The sequence below is a fragment of the Camelus bactrianus genome, chromosome 15, assembly GCF_048773025.1.
Source record: "Camelus bactrianus isolate YW-2024 breed Bactrian camel chromosome 15, ASM4877302v1, whole genome shotgun sequence".
Classification (NCBI taxonomy): Eukaryota; Metazoa; Chordata; class Mammalia; order Artiodactyla; family Camelidae; genus Camelus; species Camelus bactrianus.
In genome coordinates this window covers 59,479,161-59,488,210 of record NC_133553.1, presented here as the reverse complement: position 1 = coordinate 59,488,210, position 9,050 = coordinate 59,479,161, and the positions used below count along the sequence as shown (strand labels likewise).

General features: G+C 39.9%; 1 non-coding gene across 1 annotated transcript; it reads left to right on the top strand.

Moving 5' to 3' along the window:
- Window positions 1-7,041: 7,041 nt before the first annotated feature.
- On the top strand, window positions 7,042-7,113 carry TRNAA-AGC (transfer RNA alanine (anticodon AGC)). Its single transcript has one exon. It is a non-coding gene; the product is annotated as a tRNA-Ala (tRNA).
- The last annotated feature ends 1,937 nt before the right edge of the window (window positions 7,114-9,050 follow it).

Genomic DNA, 9,050 nt, shown 5'->3' with positions numbered 1-9,050 from the left:
CTCACAACTTCCTGCCCGCTGCTTAAAATTTTATCTTCCTTTCCAGTCATGGGAAAATGGCTCTGACATCATATCCTGTGTTCTTCCTGGCACTGTGATCTGCTCAGGGGCAGTCCTCCAATCTCTGCCTCATCCGTGTATATAAATACATTTTTTTTTCCTTTCAACAAAGCCTGGCTTTTACTAATCAAAAGCACTTAATTTCAAACTATTGTCTTGCTATGAATTTTTTTAAAATCCTATTTTGAAACTCAAAGCTAAATGATGACTTAGCCATTCTTGGCTGGGTTTTTCCTCCCCGTGACTCAAAGCATGTCATTGACTCAATGGGTGGGGGAGCCATGGGGACAGGGTTTACTGGGAAGGCAAACATGCTGGTTGAATATTTCACAGATGTTATCTCCATTACATCAGCATAAGTGCAGGCTGAGGGGAAGCCAATGTCAGTGTGGTAAATGTTACTGAGTTCTCAATTGTAACATGGGTACACCACCCACTTCATGTGAAAACTTCATGGTCCTCAAAGTGAACATAAAACTGAACTCCTGATTCTACCATGATCCACCCAACTAGGCAGCGAGAGCATGAGTCATTCTGGATTCCTCTCTTTCCTTCCCACTTCATATATAATCCATCTGCTGTGCCGAACCACCAAAGGGGATGGGAGACTTTTTCCTGTCACAAAAGTGCTGTCTGGGCCAGCAGTGGCCTTGTTGCTGAAAACCTCGGCCTAGCCACCAGCATCTGTCACTGGCCTTCTGCCATTGTCTCCTCCCTGGTCTCCCTGCTGCCATGTTTGATCTCCTAAAATCTCTTCTCCCCTGATCAGCCAGATTTAATCTTTTTAAAATGTAAAATAGATCCTATCACTTCCTGGCTTCCCTGCTTTAAATCCTCCAATAGCTTCTCCTCACTCTTTGACCTGGCTCTGTCTCTCTCTTCAACCACATCTCTTCATCTCCTTCCAAGCCTTCCCTGTTACCTTGCTCCGGCCACACTGCCCATCTTTCTGCCCTCAAATACATCAGGCTCATTTTGACCCCAGGTTCTTTGCACTTACCGTTTCTTTGCTAGCAGAGCTTTTCCCTAGATTGTCACACTGCTGCCTCTTTCATAGCCTTCAGGTCTGAACTGAGATGTCACTCAGGAACCATATCCCACCCCAGGTACCATGGACGAATGACTCTATTTTATCTTCTTCATAGCCCTTAGTTCCTGAAATTGTATTATTTGTTTACATGTTTATTACTCCCCCCCCCCCCACTTGTCATGCACCCAGCTTGGACAGGGACTTGGTTTGCCTTCTTCAGCTCTGTATTGTTGCATTAAACAGTGCCTGGCTGATAATAAACAGTAAATATATGTGGACCGAAACCAACTCATTTCATCCAGAAGGGAAGAGGAAAAAGACAATATTTTTTAACTTGACAAGCACTCATGGATTCCTTTTTTTTTTTTTTTTTTTTCAGTTTACCACATAGAAGAAATCATTCAATTCTACTAGTTTTTATGTAGAGGAATCATAAGATTAACGTGGCTTTCTAGTGAGAAACTTGGCTTCAAGACAGAACTAGCATCTCTCTTTATGTCACAGAAAAGGAGCTTTTTCAAATAATCAAGTCAGATCAAAGTATAAATTGTTAGTCTTATTTGCTGGGGACAAAATTTGAATGATTGCGAGTGTGTTGCTGTGTTCTTAACCTGCTGCAGATCACCTGCTATTTTAAGGTTCCCTGATTGCTGGAAGTTGTTTACTTGATTTCTTTCATTTTAAGTGTAGCTGAAGAGGCAGGGCTGATCAGAGGCAAGACGTAAAAAGGGTGGCAATAGTAGTGATTTTTCAGGCACACTATAAAACAATTACCCACAATCTTTAGGTACTTCTTGTACTTTCAAAACTAAAAATAAGCTTTCCTTGATACGAACTAAAATTTTTTTGAATAAGTGATACACTGGAAAGCCCTGAACAGCTGCACAAACACTGAAGCAGGGACTTTAAAACTTAGCTCTGAGTGACATGTTTTAGAACAAAGATACAGGAAAAGTAGGCCTCATCTTGGTCAAAATAGATGAGGTCAAACATACTTCTCCATTCCCAGTGTCTCAGAGTCTGAAAGTTCTATCATTAGAGCTTCATTTTTTATCCTGGAGTTCTCTTTTAAAATGCATATATTCCTGGAAATGTATTAGACTAATTCATGAAGCTATTGAAACCAATTAGATCCATTTCCTTTCAGTGGGAGAGATCAGCAAGAGAGCCCTGAAGGAGAGGGAAAGAGATGCACTTAGAGAGATTAGAAGCACTAACTCTGGCTTTGCTGAACCTAGAATGGGCCAGTACAGTACAGTAGTTGTTGAAGTACTTTAGGTAATAATATTGTGAGGCAAATAATTTAAGAGTTTTGTGATGTGAGTTACTTAATCTGAGAAAATGGATTTTTTAAACTTCAAGTGTTGCTATGCAATATGAATTTTGATGAATTTTTTCCAGTTAGGGTCCCAACAGGAAACAGATGGTGCACTTAAATTAGGATACGTTGAAGAGAGTTTCATTTCAAGGAGACTATTTGTAAGGGGGTTCTTGGGCTGTAATGGAAACCCAAGGGACAGTTTAGGAACTAGGGGTTAGAAGGGACAGAGGGGTTGACACCCTTAGGCCCTAAGGGATTGATTATCAGACTCCGGAAAGGGAGTGTTGTCTGGAGCAGACCACAGTAAGGGGAGCAATGACCTTGACCCAGACAACCTCACCAGGAAAAAGCCAAGAGATGAATACCTTGACCTCATTCTTCTCCCTTCCTCTGGTCTTCGAAGCCAGAGAGAAAGGGAATACATTCATACAGGGTCAGCCTCCCTGGGCGAAGAGGAAGCTAGAAAACCATGGAGAGTGGGTCTCAGGAACAAAAGGAAGTTAACCAGCATAATGACATTTCCATTCATTTGACAAGATGTGCTGAGGAAGAGCCATCCAACATCCCTCCGTCTTCCCACTGCAAGCTTTCAGAATGAAGCTGTTTGGGGCTGGAGGAAAGGAAAAGATGTGTTCTTAAAATCAGATTTGGAGTTTTAATTAATATCTTAGACTTATTTAATTTCTGCTTCAAGACTATGTTTATAACTGAAATTGACAGTCTCTGACGCCAGAAAATTTAAGGGCCTGCCAGAATTTTCATCCTAGAGCAGAGAAAGATGACCCTCCATCCCCCTTACCACCTGACTTTATATATGTGTAAGGGAACAGTGGAGGGTATACAAGGTTGCTTTTCGATTAGGTCAAAGAATTGTGCTTATTTAAGAGACCACGTTTGTAATCTTTACCAGCTTTCTCACATTACGAGTAATGAAACAATTTCAGAGACCTTGGTTTACATGCCCTAGTTCCGCAAGCCATTTCACACCCAAGTCAAAACTAGAATTATGAATTGAGACATATATATGGTATGCAGTTATAGGATTATGGAAGCACTTAGCACTGGAGCCAAACAAGGCCAAAGACACTGATTAGCTACCTTTGCTCTGTCCCTTGGCTGCAGACATTACCTTTGGATCACTCAGTATTTGGTGAATGGTGAAGTCTCAGGCCAGGCTTCCTTGTTATAATGACTTGTACCTCAGCTCTGAGGTTCAGACCTTACTTTGGGATGCAGAAACTCATTTCAACTGTTCACCCAAGAATAACCAGGTCCTGGTGAACTGCCAACCTTACAACAAACAGATTAACTGGTAAATAAAAATGTCTATTGAATTACCCTAAGAAATGTTACTGTCAACAAGACAAAATTGGTGTCAGCTAGTCAACAGTCTATGCCTGAATTGTTCAGAGAAAGAATATAGACAAATCAGAAATTCACTTTCATTCTCAAGAAAATAACTCAAAGGATAAATCTCATTGATATTGGGTCAAAGGCATAAACGTCACATGTAAATGACAATATGTAACATTGATAAATTGCTTTACTGACAATATATCCTGCATTTTTTTTCAAATTCCTGGATGTTTTTGATGTGTATATACCACAGTGTGGTGAAACCTTGGCATCATAAATCTTTGACTAGCCAAAACTTAATTAAAACCTTTAATTTGAAAGAATTTCTTCTGAGACATGTTCCAGTTACCAATTTATTTCTTCTCAGCTCCACAAATCCACTCTTCACTGCCCTGCTTTGTGATGTTGGAGCTGAATCCTGGAAACATTTCTCCTTTGCAGCTGGTGTGATGTTTTGTCAGTAAAGAACACGGGAGGGCCACTGCAGGAGGAAAGTGCATCTCTTCTTTGTTCTGACATAGTTTTCCTTCTGCAGTGCGTGGCAGCCAGCGGGAGCCAGAATCCCAACCACACTCAACCACCCAGCAAGTCTCACAGGTACCCCAGGAGGTGATTTCTTGCTTCCCTACCCTGACTTGCAGCACCTCAGTAAATCTCTCTACCATCTAATGGGTGACAGCTACACCCTCTTTAGTGAAGGCCGAATCTCAGCTTTGGAGGGGAGAAAGGGCTCTTCCAAATTTGTTTCTTTCTTAGGTACTTGGCCTTAGTCCTAGGGCAAGCATTCTTAGCGGGGGTAAAAATTGGTTTGGTGGGGTGGTGTGTGTGAAATAATCTTAGGTATTACAATGGTTTATTGCCCTCTGAAAGGCCACAGCACATAAACAGATATACAGTCTAAATTTAAATACAGTATTAAAATTTCATGAAAGGGAGCAATAAAGGGGAAAAATATCTAAAAAGTCTCCTTAGGAGAGTAATAATGAAAAAAAATCTGAGTAACACTTCCCTAGACTCAGTAGCTGCTCCCCATTTCGACTGTTCCCATATTCTTTAGAGGTCTCTTTACGCCTTAGTAGTTAATCCCATTTTTAGTTAATATACTTTATATTAAACTTTCCCTGTTTGAATTACTATGTCGTTTCTGTCTTCTGCCTGGATTTGGACTAATACAGTACTCTTGACATCCATGGGGAAAAAAGGCATATAGTAATTGAAAATATACTAAAACCAGAGGCTGAGTTTTTAAAAAAGTCAGGACATTTCCTAGAACCTGTAGAGATCAGTCTCCAGCTACTCAAGTCATATACAGTGAGGATATGTGTTCAGGATGATGATCTTGGGACCATGACAGATGCTGAATGACCAAAGACAGGTTGTAAGTTTAAACTTAGTAAAGCAAAAGGCAGATTAAAAACTAGGGTTGAAACAACACAGGTTTTCTGGCTAGCCTTTAACTAGTACAACATGTACTATAGATAACACATTTTTTGTCTGTAACTGTTTTATTAAGTGCCAAACTCTGTAATGATAATGATGACTATAATCATAAAAATAACTAACATTTATTGGGTACTTACTATGTGTGCCAGCACTGTTCTAAGCTCTGTCACTCTGACAAGAGGGCTGAGGATGGATAGGAAAGAGGCGAGGATAAGCCTGGAGGTTGGTTAGGAGGCTGCAGAAGTCCAGGCATGACATGGTGGTGGTTGGGTTAGAGTGATAGCAGGGCTGTTGACTTACTGATACCCAGACCAGAAAGGGCTTTCCAGTTTCTTCAGCCACCAGATAGTCTATGCCAGCTCAATCATTTAATTCACTACCAGAGAAACAGGAGTAGAGATGAAAATAGAATTATTTATTTATGTAAATTCCCACTATGTGGCTATACTGTTCTACCAAATGTTAGAGGTACCCAGTAGCAATAACCACACCTTTTTAGCACCTCATAACCCCTTGTAAAGCTACAAAATGGTACTGCTAATATAGGACCATGTAGAATATATTTGAGACTTTGGGATAGGGAAGAACTTTGTAAATCAGATCCCAAAACACAAGCCATGATGATAAAATTTTGATAGATTTGACGGTACCAAAATTAAGGATTTATGTTCAGTGAAAGCCATCATAGATAAACTTATGCAGACAGAGGACAGACTGAAAGAAAATACTTAGAAGATATTTCGGACCAACAAAGAATTAAAACCTAACATATGTAAGGAGTTCCAGCAAAGCAAATGAACTACTCAATAGAAACTGTTAAAGAAATAACACTTCTTAAAGATGGCAGACTTTATTCAGGACCATCACCTGGCTATGGGGACTACTACAATGGGAGTTTACAGTGGGGGAGAGAGACTGGGCTCAACTCCAAATAGAAGATGGGTAAATGGGCAGGGTTGCGGTGGGTGGGGGGAGCAGTCAGTGAATGGAAAATTACTAAGAGGAAAAGCAGGGGTAAGGGATGTTCTGGCTAAATCAAACTAACAAGATGTTTGGTGAAAACAGGCCAAGGTGATCAGACAACACCTGGGAGGTGGTGGAGGCTGAGGAACCTGATCAGATATCTGGTTAAGCTGACTTAGCAGGGTTCTTGCTAAAACTAGATTTCACAAGTGTAGAGATGGGCCTAGAAGAAAGTTCAGGAACCTGATGAAACTTTGGTAATGTAAAGAATCTTTGGTAAAACATTGACAAAAAGAATATCCAGTTCTCAGAAACAGAAGTCCAAATGGCTAAGAAGGGTTGAAGAGAAGTTCAATGTCACTAGTAAACAGAGAAAGGCATATTAAGACTGTGTGAAATATCACCCTACACACAGATTTGTAAAAGAAAGTTGGACAGTCTTGATTTGGCAGTCTTGGCAAAGATACAAGGAAACAAGGATCCTCATGTGCTGCCGGTGGGACTGTAGATACATACAGGTATTCTAAGAGCACTTTGGCAGTATTAAATGTGTGTGTGTGTGTGTGTGTGTGTGTACCAATGCACGTGTGTTCACATGCACACATGCAACCTATGACTTTGAAACCCTCTTCACACTGGTTCAGAAGGAGACATGTATGAAGATGTCAACAAATAAACAAGGTTGTCTGTGGTACAAGGGAGTTAGAGGCAGTCCAGGTGTCCCATCACTAGAGGAATGGATATGTTCAAAGTATCTGACACATGATATGGAACCTTATGCAACAGTTCAAAGAAGCAAGCTGGATGTGTGTAAAGGAACATGGAAAGAACTTAAAAACAGCACTGTGTAAAAAAGCAAGAAACAAGGGGAGGTATAGCTCAGTGGTAGAGCATGTGCCTAGCATGTACGAGGTCCTGGGTTCAACCCCCAGTACCTCCATATAAAAATAAATAAATAAACCTAATTACCACCCCCCCCAAAAAAAAGCAAGAAACAGAATAAGAGCCATTAAACAATAGAGAATTAAAACACATACATTCATAAAACAACATCATAAAAAAAGCAACTTGGGGATTCATGCATATCCAAGCACATATTAAATACATCAGAGTGGCTGCCAATGCTGGAGATGAAAGGGGAAAATAATAAAATAAAATAAAACAAGAAAAAGATAAAGTGAAATAAAACAAGAAGAGACCTTGTATGGATGATCACATAACATCATGAAACTGAGCAGGGTGATTAACTCCAGTCTATGCACTTAAAGTCCAAAAGAAAAAAATAGCTGTAACTACTGTCTTTCTTGAAGTTCTTTTCATTCTGTAAATGAAATGTGATACCTACCTTTTGAGATAATCCATGTGAACTGTGTGTGAACAGCTCCTCCATCTAGCCACACTTGAGCAAAGCACACAACCTCGGAAAGCCACACAATGGGAATTAAATAGAATGGAGGATACACCTATAAACCAAACTCTATAAACCAAAGCTTAAATGCAGCCTTACTGATGAAACCAGAAGTGCAGTGTGGGACCAAGAATGAACATGTCACGTGTGAGGTCAGATCAGTGACCTCAGCCTGGTTATTTCCATCAAGCAAAAAGAAAAATTATTTGAAATATTATCTAACTATGAAAAGCAGAAGAGAACACAAGTAGCTCCAAGACATCTGCAAAGACAATTTAGTTGGCAAAGGTGGATTATTTGGTGTCATCAGGCGATATAAAATGCATAGTTTACATATGTGTGTGTACATAATTTTTTAAGTGAATTAATTTCAGGATTCTATTCGCTTCAAAATGCCTTCAGTCAAACAGGAAGCACAAAGTGCCTGGTCTGATTCCAGGACGCTTCCTTTTTAAGCCTGCCAGGTCTATCCCCGTGCAGGGAATGAGTGCAGGCAAGGCTGAATATTTCTCTGTGTTTCTGAGAAAGGCTTGTCTCGCCCAAATCCTTGCAGCTGCAGACACCACCTGTGGAATGAATCTGCTGCCCTTTTTCAGTTCATTCTTTCTCATCTCCAACTGCCTGCCTAGACAAATGATTGCTGGGAGTTCACATGCCTTTTATTTTTCCTCAGCTCTAAAACTATAGCCATCTAACTTCAATTACACTCTAAAGTTAGCAGGAACTGCTTTTAAATGGAAGCCTAAGAGGTGGGGAAGTGAGGGAGGGAGGAATGAATTCTTGATTCTCTGATGCTATATTATCACCTGATTCTCTGAACTGTTAACTTCTGTACTTAAAAATTCCTTTATCTGGCCATTAAAGTGAATGATTCTAGGGGGAGGGTATAACTCAAATGGTAGAGTGCACGTTTAGCATGCATGAGGTCCTGAGTTCAATCCCCAGTTGTTTCCTCCAAAAATAAATGAGTAAATAAACAAACGTAATTACCTCCCCCCAAAAATTTTTTTAAAAGAGAATGATTCTATAAACTGTAATCCACCAGCATATTTAGATATTTGAACACATTTTTGGCTACCATTTCATAGTGGACTCACTACAGGTTTAACTAAAAGTATATCAAGATAACCTTTAGCAGCATGCCAAATTTAAATAAAATTAGCTTTAAAATGTATATTCACTTAAAAGAATATAACTTTTTAAAAGTATATAAAGACAGACGATTAAAGTAAAACTATCACAAAGTCTTAGAATTTTGTAGGAGAAAAGAACCTTAGCAATTACTGGCCGGTTCTCAACCTCTTTTTCTCTCTCTCGGCCATTGCAACGTGCTCTTACCCAATGAGTCTCACCTGGGAAGGACAAACATCCACACCGTAGTTTGAAAAGATCCCTCTTCTCTGTCCTCACACTGAGTTTATTCATTTTTCAAAGACCATGTGGTGCTAACTGATAATAAAAGTAATAGC